Below are 13,638 nucleotides of genomic sequence, written 5' to 3' on the forward strand. Positions count from 1 at the left end.
TTTGGGGCTTTCTTCTCCTTTAGACTTCTGCTAGCTCCAAGCACAATGGGGTGGAGGATCAAATCTGGGTACCCTGATAACTGCTCTTCTACATTTCTGCAGCTTCTTTTGAGAGATCCATGTGCCAGGCTACTCTCTAGCTCAAACTCTCTTTCCAGTATATGTTTCCCTGCTTGCAGGCCACCCTTTGGGTTCTTCCTGGGACACCACTCCTGACCGTCCTTGAGATGGACTCAGCCCTGACCTCCTCCTCATAGGCACTGCTGATGGCAAGAGAAAAAGGATCAGAATCATGGTGCTATGGATTGCATTGTATACCTCTAAAATTCAAACATTGAAATTTAACTCCAGTGCTGCAGAATATGATCCTATTTGGAAATAGAATTATTTCAGATCTAATTAGTTAAACTGAAATCATGGTGGGCGTGGTTAACCAATATGACTGATATTCTTATATAAAAGGGAAATTTGAACATGGAGACATGCACACCGGGAGAACACCATATGAAGATGAAGGCATAGATTGGGGTGACGCTCCTAAAAGCCAAAGAATGCCAAAGATTGCAAAAAAGAGAAAAAAAACACCAGAAGCTAAGGAAGAGGCAGGGAACAGCTTCTCTTGCAAAGCCCTAAGAAGGAACCAACCCTACTGCTACCTTGATCTTGGACTTCTAACCTCCAGAACTGTGAGAAAATAAATGTCTGTTGTTTAAGCCACACAGTCTGCAGTACTTGGTTGCAGCAGCCCTAGGGAGCCAATACACACAGCAACCCAATGCAGATGAAGTTGGGCTGCCTTCCCCCACTTGAGCCCTTCTCTCTATTCTTTCCCGGGTCAAGTAGGGAGTCAGATCACAACTAGCTTCAAAATATGTTTTTGGTTGCAATAACATTGGCCCCAGGCTCTTGCCTGGTATGAAGATTTAGCAGAGAAACTCAGGCTCCCATTGCCACCCCCAGCCTGGTGCCCCATGCAGAAGCAAGCCATGCGCTCTGCCTTCCCAGTTGGGAACATTGTATCCAAGGTTTGGCGCTTCAGCAGGAAACAAGCAGTGAGCAACTGCTCTGCAAGCTATCCAAGGGCGACATGCTGAGGTTTCTAGGACTTATCGTATAGTGCCGCCCCCACTATCTGTCATCCCCACCACACAGGAATCCTTACTCTTCTGACCTGTGGGCATTCATTAGGACTGTGACCAGTTGTTTCTCCTGATGCCCTAAAGCCTAGCTCAGTGTCTGACCCATAGTAAATTCTCAATCTTTATTGACTAGATGGATGGATGGATGGATGGACAGACAAAGGTACAGGAGACTCTTTGGACTAAGGTTTCTCCAGCATATGATTCAACATAGTAGCAGAGAAGGAATTACTGAGAGGAGCTTCTAGGAACTGAGTCAGTCATTGAGTTGCTGCAGGCACACATTCTCACCATATGGACCCTGTATTCTTTCTCATTCTCTCTAAGATGAAGGTTGGCTTCCACGTTTCTTTCCACTAGTGCACCCTCCTGGTGGCTCTTTAAAGTCAACTTCACACAAAGGAGGTTTAAACAGCGTCTGGCAAGTCTCCCTGGAATTCACAACTAGCTTGCCCCACCCCAAAAATCTACCAAATACTTCAGGCAGAACTCAGAGTGGAGGCCCTGCATTTAAAAAATGGATCTCTTCTACTGATGCCTCCACAGCTGCTGCTTTTTAGAAAGCACAAGCTCATCTTGAAACAACCATCCCAGAAAAATGTGTGGAGGGAAAAAACAAACCAAATCAAAACAAACAACAGAACAACAGCAACAAAAGTATTCAGAGGTCTCCCTGTCCTTATGTTCCAGAAAGTTCCATATACGGGGATTGCCGTGGGAAGGGCAGTTGCCAGCATTGTGGAGAGACTTCCAGAGCCACTGGGGACTTGAGAGTTGGAAATGCAAGAAAAGTGCCCAGAGCTCTGACCCAATTTGGCTCTTAAAGAGAACCCTGCCACTCATTAACTGGTCCTAAAACCTGCTAAGTGAAAAAGTAAAATAAATGAGCTCATTAAATCCAGGAGGAGGGAAGACCTGGAGGCTTAACCAAGGAAATTCCCAACACCCACTTAGAAAAACAAGGGGGTGTTAGGCTCCGTCAGATTCATGGCCAGGAGTGGGGCTGGCCCCCAAACAAGGAGGTTGAGTCATGCTGAACCACCAGGCAGGCCTCGAGCATTTCCAGCTCTGCAGACAGGAGCCTGGATGGGGAGCTGCTGCTGCTTTCAGTGTGGCCGGGGTGGTCGGTGTGGTTTACCAACTCAAGTGATCCACGTCCTTGGTCAAACTCATGGGGAAATCAGTTGAGAAATATAGTGGGAAGTTCCAGGAGCGTGACGAGTTCCTGAGAGAATTACGACTTCAACCCAGACTGCGGTGACTGCCTGTAACAAATACAGCCTGAGGTTCGGCTTAATAAAGGCTATTCATCATGTACCATCCATTCATCCCTAACTTGTCACCCACTTCCTGAGGACCGGCTATGTGCTGGCCATGTGCTAGATGCTGCCCCTTTAGGCCTAACTTGTTAGTTTCGCTCTCATCAATCTGTCCAGGTTTCTATTAATGGTCCCTGCTTCACTTGTTACCATAGCCCTCTTTGGTTTTGGGGTTTTGCAGATTCCCTTCAGATCTTTTTATTCTTGAATGAGTGGAGCTCTGATGATTCCTGGCATCTGCTTTTGTCTTGGGTAAAAGAGACTCCCCTCCAGGTGTGGCAGCCCCAGGCCTACACAAACAATGACTGTACCTAGAATAATACCTGCTGTACTGGTGCCTGGGCAAGAGCAACAGTAATGCCAGGAGAGCGTGCCTAACCCCATGTGTGCCTAACCTTATGGGTGTGTTTGCTGGGAGGCATCAGGGAAAGAAAGCCTTGTTCAGAAGAGGTGACTTGTCAGCCTTTCCACAGGGGGATCAAGGTGGGAGGATGAAGACACAGAAATGTGAGGAGGACAGCCAGATGAACAAGAAACCCACCCACTGCCAAGGAAAACATGTGGTCAGGTTTATTCTGTGCCCTTTGCTCCTATCCACTGATTCTCTTTCCCCAGGGACTGCATGTCAAAACCATTTTTATGACTGACTTGTATTCTAAGTTATCATTTGTCTGAACTTTAAATCTGACAAGGAAATCTACTGTCTGGTGAGATCCATTCTCTACTACCTTCTCTTTGCCTTCCTCTTCCAACATGGACGCCATTCTCAGAGGCAACATATAATTATGAGAAAAGAATAAGTTTTAGAGTCTCAAGATCTTGAATCCCAACTCAGCTAATAACTAGCTGTGTGACATTGGACTAGTTACTTAACCTCTCTGAGCCACCTTTTCCTCATGCATAAAATGGGTATAATAATACTTTCCAAATGGTGTGGTCATGAGGGTTAGAAATAACATATACAAAGTGTTCCCCAAAATGCTTTGCATATAGCTTATGTCCAAGGATGGCATCTCATGTTATGATTGTGAGCTGAATTGTCTCACCCTGAGAGCCCTCTGCTCCCTTCAGTGACTGGCTCCTACTCAGCGAAGGCGGGATGTGGCTTATTGCCTGGTGAAACAGCCAGGACTCTCTGACTTCCATCCCTGATGCAAAAACACTGGGTTCCCCACTCTGCAACTCCATGGAGTCTACCCTTTGCTCTTAGAAGCTTTAAAAACTAATTGTCATGCATGAACAAGCCCTTGGAATCCAAAGTCACTTCCTTAACAGTCAGAAGGGTCAGCCTCCTACATGGTTTTCAAATGTGCTCCCAGAGGTCTACTCCGAAGGTCAGGGCCACAGACTGTTCTAGAGTTCAAAGCATGTTAGACACGTTGTTACTCTCTCTAAGGCAGGTGACTTACAAGAGGGGTGCTTGCAAAAGATTTAAAAATTAAATCTGTAGTTCCCTTTCCTGGTGAGAATAGCGGCAGCATCTTTGCCTTGCAGACCTGGACGGAAAACCAGCCTGGCTTCCACGAGGGGTGCTAACCTGGGGGAAAGGAGCAGGGGCGGGGAGGAGGTTGAGCACCTTGGGGTCCCCTAAGAGGTCACTGAGGGTACTTTTCTCAGACGTCTAGATGGATGGCAAGTAGCTCTGTTGTCCAGGAAGGGGAGGTGGTAACAGGACCGTTTGTGTTTTGAGTTGAAAACAAAGGATCCCTGGGATTCACCGGAGCCTGCGCTGCCCTGGGGCTCCTGGGACGAGCTGGCACCTGGAAGGCGGCTGTGAAAGGAAACTGGCGGCAGAACTCAGCTGAGCTGCAACCTCGTGAGCTCAAGTGGGGTCACCCCTGGCTGAGGTTACCGCTGAGGGAATGGGGCCATCCTCCCCAGAGAACCTCCGCGGCAGTGCGGGGACGCGGACAAAAGCCGCTTTGTGGAAGGCCGAGGGACCGTCCAACGACGCCACCGTGTGGCAGCGCCGGACAGCGGCAGACAGCGCTGTCTGCTCACACACCTGGGCAGGTGGGTCTCAAGGAGATGCTGGTTTTCCGATAACAGGGTAACAGGACACTACTTGCCATGCAGTTTGGAAAAACGAGAGAGGTTTTCTCACATTTTCTCTCCAAGTGTGTGGAGCAGCTGAATTTAGTCTCAGGCAGTAGTAGTCTCACCCTAAAAATTGATGATTTAAAGACAATTCAAATAGAATGAAATCAAGACTGCTTAAACATTAGGGATGTCCAGGCCCTGGGATGTTGTCAGGTTCCTGATTCAAAGAACAATTGTCATGTGAGTAAATGAATGAGCAAGGAAAGGAGTGAGTTGAGGGTTTCTGAATTTCCATTGGGAACCCGTTGGGGTTTTCACCCCCACTGCCACAGATCTGTGATAGATAGGACTTTCCCTGCCTCCACCAAGGCACAGGTATGTTCAAGTGAAAGATGGCTCACAATATGTACAATTCGCAAAGAAGATTTCTAAGAACAGTTTCTACCATTCTTGAACACTGTCCCCTACTTGAGAACGCAGAAGGATCTGTATAAGCATCCAGAGTGGAGGGAGGAGAGGGGAGCCGTGAAAGGTTCTTTGGAGTGCACTGCTGCCAAGTCCCCACTTCCTTTTGAAGGAGTGTGGAGGGGATGCCTCCTTCACTCAAGCCTAGTGAGGAGGCCTCCTTGGGAGCAGTAAGCAGCCTTGCACTGTGTTCCCACAGGCTGGGGGCACAGAAAATGTGTGTCAGACTCACACCAAGACAACTGAGGCAGCCTGTGCAACAGGATAGAGAATGCTGCCCCGGAACTGGGCTGCACTCCCAGAATTACTCAGAACTAGGATGTGCATTTCCTAGACCACGAAGAGGTAGGAAAGCCAGATGGTGCCGTTGTAGGACCTGCCTGAAAGCACAGTCTGGGGGGCTGAGGGGCCCCCAACAGTGAGATTCCGTGCTGAATGGGCCATCATTGAATCAGGGGGTTTAGGAGTAGAGGAAGAAGACATCCAGAGGGCTGAACGCAATGCCCACATCACAGAACTGTGGTCAGAGACACCGCAGGGAGCCTCTGAAGAGTCCAGGAATGTACCGCTGGAGAAAGAGTCAGCTTCAAATATCAGCCTTGCCAGCAGGCTCCACGAGACACAGGTCCCCACTACAAGAGACCCAGCCCTTGTTCCCCAATGACCTTGCCTCCAGCCCCATTGCCAACTTTCTTTAGCAAGTTGGGGGAACGTGAGCTGAGAATGAGATAAGCTGACCATTGGGTCCTCTCAGAAAACAGGGTTTCCCATGCCTTCTCTCCAGCCAGGAGGAGGGGACAAGATTGAATGGTAATTTAGGTTCCCAATGAAGAGACAGGGTCCTGTTCTGTCACCCAGTGGTGTAATCATAGCTCACTGAAGCCTTAAACTACTGGGCTCAAGGGATCCTTCCACCTCAGCCTCTCCAGTAGCTAGGACCACAAATGCATGCCACTGTACCTGACTAAATTACTAGTATTATTATTTTGCAGAAACAGGGTCTCATCATCTTGCCCAGGCTGGTCTCAAACTCCTGGACTCAAGCAATCCTCCCACATTGACCTCCCAAAGTACTGGATTACAGACTCAGTCAGGTTCTGAGTTCTTACTATTACACAAACTAGCCTTTATAGACTATTTGCAACTAAGTGATGGCAATATTGTTATTACCTGATTGTGAGAAGAAAAGTCAAGAGTCCAGGGCAAAAAGAAATTTTAAAGGATGGTAAGAGACCACAACTGAAGATGGGCTTTGATTAGGACCCACTTGCGTTTGTTCAACATTCAGTTTGTGGTATGTACAACAAATCTATATCGAGCATTTTGTCTATGCTGAGGCTTTGGAGAACAGAATGGGAGGAGAAAACAGACCTCCTACCCTCAAAGACTTGCCTGTCACAGTGGAGAGAAAAACCTATAGCCCCTGCCCTAGTTGGGGCCAGGAAGTAGTCCAGGGCCCGAGAGACACCGCAGACTGGGTGCCCTTGAATTCAGAGGTCATATTTGCAACCAGGTACCTCTTTCTCTCTTCACTGAAGACTCTGTAGTGAGGGCCTGTGCATGAGGCCTCTGCCCAGCTGTCAGAGGATACTGCTGTCCCAGGGCTTCCCAAAGCCCAGTAATGTACTCTGGGGCTGGGAGATGGCTGATGGGGACCCTCAGGCCTGGAGAACCCTGATTCTCCTGGCTCACAGCTTTTCTTTGATCTCCCTGCCCCAACACCATCCCCCAACCATCTCCCTCCACCATCCCCCAACCATCTCCCTTCACCATCCCCCAGCCATCCCGCACCACCATCCCCCAACCATCTCCCTCCACCATCCCCCAACCATCCCCCACCACCATCCTCCAACCATCTCCCACCATCATCCTCCCAGAGTCTTTACCTATCTGACCCCTGCAGGCCCTTCCCAGCATCTGCAAGACCACACAGATCCTTAATCCCTTACCTATTCTTTGGTTTCTTTCAAAGTTGTATTGCATTTCAGAGTCTACCCGCATGGCATGATGAACTTGCTCTCAGGGAGATGAAGTTTCCCTAGCATTTTCCCATCTCCTCCTGCTCCTAGAGGCCACTTCAGCAAGCTCTGAGATTTCACTGCACAAAACCAATTTCTACCTTGCCAGGCTCCAGAAGGTACTTCTGCTTATCTTTTTTTCTTGCAAAATGCCCAGATTAGCTTTCAAAATTGCAGCTGAATCTAAAGCAAATAGCTTACAAGAAAGGCAGAAGCGGGTCACAAATAACTATTGCCTGATTTGTCCCCAGCTTCCTCTACTGCCACATTCTCCCATGCAGCTTGGCATAGCTTCAGAGTTGTTCATTCTCTGGCCTAAATGCCCACCAGTAGGGCCTCAGCCAAATAAAGTGTGGTGCAACCACATGGTTTAACACTGGGCAAGTATTAACAACAGTGTCGAAGGTGCATGGTTACTGACAGAGGAGCACATTCCTTATAGCCTCTTAAGTTACATACACATGACTTTTTACTTTTTTTATTTATTTGAGACAAGGTCTCCTTTTGTCACCCAGAATAGAATTCAGTGGCACCATCATGGGCTCACTGCAGCCTTGATCTCCTGGGCTCAAATGATCCTCCCACCTCAGCCTCTTGAGTAGCTGAGACAGCAGATTTCGCCATGTTGCCCAGGCTGGTCTTGAACTCCTGAGCTCCAGAGATCCTCTTGCCTCAGCCTCCCAAAGTGCTGGGATTGCAGGTATGAGCCATGCACCCAGCCACGTGTGACTTTCCGTGCAGAAAAAAAGGGCTAAAATATGTACACCAAAATGTTTGTTTTTCTTTATTCTGTACCTTTCAAAATTTTTAATAATAAGAAAATTATATGTGAAAAAGTTGTAATTTAAGATTAAATATATATATTTCAGTTAGAGAGTCATGGGTCACCTTCACATATATTACAATTTGAGTCAGGAGTCCTAAATTCCTCACTTTTATCATCTGCCAAAGTGCCTCTTCTATTTCAAGACTTAGCACAAATGCTCCACTTCTGGGGACCTTCCCTGCTCAAGTAAAATGCTATTTGCAAGCATTTCCCAGCCTACTGACAGCCCCTACACTCCAGCAATGACCATAGGGTATTGTGATGGTTTCCTCGTAGCACACTTTGAGCCCTTTTGAAGGAGTTATTCAGTTCCTTGTACTCAGGTCTACTTGGCACATTGAATAAATGAATGACCCAACACTTTGGTATGTGACATTGGCCACATCGTCGCCCCTCTATCAATCTCACTGGTCTCATCATTAAAAAGGGTGTAAATGTGCCCATTCCAAGAGTAGCTGTAAGGATTAAACAAATGTTTTGTGCAGTGAAGGGTGCTGTAGAGACACAGTGGTCCTCACAGAAAGGGCAGATGTGAACATCAAACCCAGAGTCGACACCACAGGTTTCTTCTTCTTCCTGTCCCTACTCTGGCTGTTTGCTAATAAGATAGAAAGTTCACTTTAAAAATGACTTTGTACAAGCAGTAAAGAGAACTTGTGTGTACGTGTTTTTATCCTGTGTTAAATACAATTATGAGCTGGGAGCAGTGGCTCATGTCTGTAATCCCAGCATTTTGGCAGGCTTGAGCCCAGGAGTTAAAGACCAAACTAGGCAACATCGTGAGACCCTGTCTCCATAAAAAATAAAAAATAAATTGCCAGCTGTGGTGGCACGTCCCAGCTACTCAGGACGCTGAGGTGGGAGCATCACTTGAGCCAGGAAGCTTGAGACTGTAGTGAGCTATCCAGCCTGGGTGACAAAGGGAGAGACCATCTTAAAAATATATATATATATATATATCGTAGTTGTTATCCTTAAGCCACCAGCCCTTTTGAGAGATCCCCACTGGAGGCAGACTAAAGAATCGAACCTTGGCCTTCCTGAGCCCCCACGTGGCTCTGAGAGCTGGGTTTTCTCAAACACCGCAGGGTGCTGTTTTGAGCAACAAAACTGTTCTAATTATTTTGAATGGAAAGCTTTCCAAAGTGCGTAAATTTACACAACACTGTAAATGAGTTTTCTAACCATTTTGTGTCAAGTTAGGCTATGTTTTATCTTTTTAGATATCAACTTCATATACAAATAGTAATAACAGCTGGCATTTACTTTGGTCTTAGTATGTTTCAGACACCATTCTAAATATTGTACTTACACTTGCTTATTAAGTCTTCATAACATTTATAGAAAATGGGTGTTACTGTTACCCCATTTTCCCAATGAGGAAACAGGTCCAGAGAAGTTAAATGAGGTGCTCAGGGTCACAAATCACAACATATAAACCCGACCACCATGGCTCTGGAGCCCATATGCTCACACTACACTTCAGCTGTCCAATCAGCATTACGCAAAGAAGAGTACATGATGGAGTGGAGATCTGGGTGTGGACAGTGCATTTATTTCTTAGAAATGAAGTTTCCATTTTGAAATGAGCATATATATACACACACACACATATATATGAACATAATGAAAAACAGGGAGGACCCTGGATCCACCAACTCGTGTAAAAGTTCTCATTTTACTCACAACATCCAGTAGGATAATAATGGAACAATTATGCTGATCAGTAAAGCCATCAGTTGATGTTTTGATGATGGTGAAGTAAATATTGCAAGAATACCATTGAGGAAAATGTCTAAAGTGTCTGTTTTAGTCCACTGTTTGTTCTTATAACAGAATAACACAGACTGGGTAATTTATAAAGAACAGAAGTATATTTCTTACAGGTCTGGAGGCTGGGAAGTCCAAGAGCATGACACTGACATCTGGCAACAGCCTTTTTACTACATCAAAACACGGTGAAGGGCATCGCATAGTCAAAGAGCAAGAGCATATCCACTCAAGGCTCTCTTCCCTTTCCTATAAAGCCACCAGTTTCATCATGGGGGTCCCACCCTAATGACCTTATCTAATCCTAACTCCTTCTCAAAGGCCTCAACTCCAAATGCCATTAAAACATAAATTTGGGGATTGAGTTTCCAACACATAAAATTTGAGGAACACATTCAAACCATAACAGTGGTTTTAAGGGTTTTGCCAAACTACACTAAATAAGGATTATGAGCCTCACCTTCCCCTGCTCTCTGGGTGGGAGGATCATCACTGAGGGGTCTTGCCCTACCCCCACATGCACACCTATGATCATCCTTAAAATGCCCTAAAGTTTTGTCTGATTCCCTCTCTTCCTGGACAGGCTGAGAATTCTTTCACGGAGTTTGCATGAAGCATTTTCTGCTAGGCTGCTGCTCCTTGAAAATGCTATCAAATATGAATGAGGATTTGCAAAACTAATAGAACTATCTGAGAACCAATATACACAGCACAGTGATCACTATTAACTCCACGCTCCAGGCTCCTCACTGTTCCTCAAGGGGCCCTGCATTTGCTTTTGCTCATTCATTCATTCCGCGAATGTTTATTGAGTCGCTAATGTGTACCAGGCACTCAGCCCTCAAGGGTCTAAGGCCTAATAGAAGAGACCAGCACCAGAATGTGATGACGCTTATAATTGTGCAGATACAAACTGTAAAATGTTCTGTGAAGAAAGATCACAGGCAGCTGAGGGAAAGACTTGCAGGGAAACAAGTTGATGAGAAGGGTAATATCTCAAGAATTAGGAATGAGATGGGCAAAGGGTGGAAGTTATTGCAGATGGAAAGAACAGCCAATAAAAAGACCCAATACATTTGTCCATCAGAAGATCAACAACATGGCTACTGAAAGTGGGAGAACTTGTCAAGAGATGCATCTGAAACAACATGCAGGAGAAGGCACTAGATCGGGGAAGGTGTAGGGCCATGAACAGACACGGGATTGTCTCCCAACTGCAGGGAGAAGACAATGAGAGAATCTGAGCAAGGAAGCAACATGAGAAAAAAAAATCATTCTTGCCCTCAAGGAATTCACAATGATATAATTAGATTAGAAGCTCCAAAAATGTTAATTTAGCCTTGGGTAAAATGACGAGAACACACACAAAAAAGAGAGATTATACTACTATTTTGAAAGAGGGTTTGGGAAGATACAATCATGGTGACACTAACTAATCTGAGAATTCCATGTCTGTTCTGGCTGTTGGCCTTCTCAGTAAAGATGAGAAAAGAGCAGGTTAGGAAATATTTATTTTTAGGAGGCTACAGGAGCAGAATGAACAGAATAATTGGCCAAATGGGGGAAATGTCTTCATTAAATTTAAATGGATACAAGTTGTTTCCTATTACAGATTAATTATTTCTTATCTAAAATTTCTAGAAAAAGAAATGTTTCAGATTTGAGGTTTTTCAGATTTTGAAGTATTTACATTTACAGAATGCAGTATCTTGGGGATAAGACCCAAGGCTAAACACAAAATTCACTTAAGTTTCATATACATCTTGTACATCTAGCCTGAAGTTAATTTGCTAATATTTTAAGTAATTTTGTGCATCAAACGAAGTGTTGACTGTGTTTTGACTGGGACCCACCACGCGAGATGAGCTGTGAAATTTTCCACTTGTGGTGTCATGTCAGTGCTCAGAGAATTTCAGATTTTGGATTTTCAGATTAGAGGTGCTCAACCTTTATGATAAATAACAATTTCTTCAGTGTTTACTGGCAAAGATAAGAGGCTTCATGAGATACTCCTAATTTACTTTTTATTTTTCACAACTGCATGTTTGGTATTTGACATCATCGTTCTTCTCTTAGCCCATGGGTTAGCAATCCGCAGCCCATGAGCCAAACCCAGCCCATCACCTATTTGTACACAGCCCGTGTGTGTTAACCTCATCTTTTCTATATTCTGAGGCTTTGACATCTGGAGCCTTGGTGACGCCGGAGACTGCCTCTCCTAGGATTAGCGAATTCCTAAAGATAAACCCACCCATGAGTGTGACTTTCAAATACAAATCAACCAAATCCAGAGCCCACAAACTCAATCACCTCGTCTATTGAGCTTTCATACTCCAGGCCTTTATTCACCTGCCCTAATCACCCAGGACCAGGTATCAGACAACCAGGCATAGCTTTTATCCCCAGAATTACTCAAACCAGCCAAGCTTAAACCTGTGTTTCTAACTTACCCCATTCTTTGCACAAAATTCATAATAATAAGGCTCTTGCAATCTTTCCCTCTCCCTTTGCCTCCTGACCAACCCCAGTGCTTCCAACACACAGGCCCTGTGTGGGCCCCTAAGATGTGACATGCCTCCTCCTCTTGGGAGCTGCGAGTAACAGGTAACAAACTATGTTTTCTTTCTTCTTTTTTTTAAAAAAGATTCCTTGATTTTTTTAATTAAAGAAACATTTGTAGAGGCAGGTTCTTGCTATTTTGCCCAGGCTGGCCTCAAACACCTGGCCTCAAGCAATCTTCCCATCTCAATCTCCCAAAGTGCTGGGATTGCAGGTGTGAGCCACCATGCCCAGCCAAGAAATAATACTTTAAAGTCCAAGGTATTTGTTAAATTTGTGAAATGTAATTATATATATGTACATGTAATATGTTTATAGAATATGAATTATACATACATATATAATATATAATTACATTCACAAATACATATATATGTAATTACATATATGTATACATGAATGTAATGTACATATGTAATGTATATATGTCTATAACATGTAATACTGTATATATAATATATACACATATACATATGTGTGTATATATGTATATGCATATATGTATAAACATATATGTAATTATATATTATATACATAATGTATTATATTTATTATATATGTAATTCTATATATATTTATATATATAGAATGGTTGTAGGGATGGAGGTGGAAGAAATGTCTCCATCAACAAAATAGGAATAAAATTCCTAGCGCCAACTAAGGCACAGGACAGACCTTTATACTTTCAGGGATCACTTCTATAGTAGCTTACTAGAGAAATATTTTTGAACAGAGTGGGGAGAAAACAATGATAGCGGCAGTAGCTCTCCTGAGCATGAAGCTGGCAGGTGCTGCCACCTGGTGGTAGCCACTGCTTGCTGTAGATGACTGTTCTTTTGCTCCTTGGGCAAAGAGAACACAAGTTTCGGGGTTCCTTTCTGATGTGATTCATTGTATTTTGTTTTTCATTCTCAGGGATTGTTCCTTTAACTTTTCCATAAAGAAAAGGGGTAACATCTAGTACCTTCCTTTACTTCAGTTATCTAAAGGTGTATATCTCCTTCTTGACTTGCTCACCCTTTACCGAAAACTTCCTTTTTCAAGTAAAGCAGTTAGTTCTTTGCTTATTTTTATGTAACAATATATGAAATACGAAATGTTTTAAAATTTTAATTTTACATGTCTTCTCACTAAACATTCACATCAGTATATATGTATCTAATTAGTTTTTATCTACTGTTTTAAGATATGAATAAATTATAGCATATTTATTTAGCCAGTGATGTGCCACAGTATATGTAACCATTGGTTTTCTCTCAGTTCTTTCAATTCTTTGCTATAACAAGCAGTGCTTGCAATGAACATCGTTGTGTGTTTTCTGCACATGCATGAGTTTTCCTTGGAAGTAAATAAGATGTGAAATTACTGGGTCAAAGAGTATACTTTAAGTTCTAAGCCACTACCAAATTTTCTTTCAATTCAGCACGGAGATTTTACACCCCCTGTCAACAGTGTGTGGAGTAAATATCTAGTCTCCTCTTTCTTCTTTCTCTCTGCCTCTT

At 44.1% G+C, this 13,638-nt stretch overlaps 1 non-coding gene across 1 annotated transcript; it reads left to right on the forward strand.

Moving 5' to 3' along the window:
* The first annotated feature begins 12,806 nt into the window (after window positions 1-12,806).
* LOC135275635 (small nucleolar RNA U3) lies at window positions 12,807-13,021 on the forward strand. The gene has a single exon (XR_010343243.1). It is a non-coding gene; the product is annotated as a small nucleolar RNA U3 (small nucleolar RNA).
* Window positions 13,022-13,638: the final 617 nt, after the last annotated feature.

Source organism: Aotus nancymaae, unplaced genomic scaffold (genome assembly GCF_030222135.1).
Source record: "Aotus nancymaae isolate 86718 unplaced genomic scaffold, 86718_ANA_hifiasm-v0.15.2.pri h1tg000017l, whole genome shotgun sequence".
NCBI lineage: Eukaryota > Metazoa > Chordata > Mammalia > Primates > Aotidae > Aotus > Aotus nancymaae.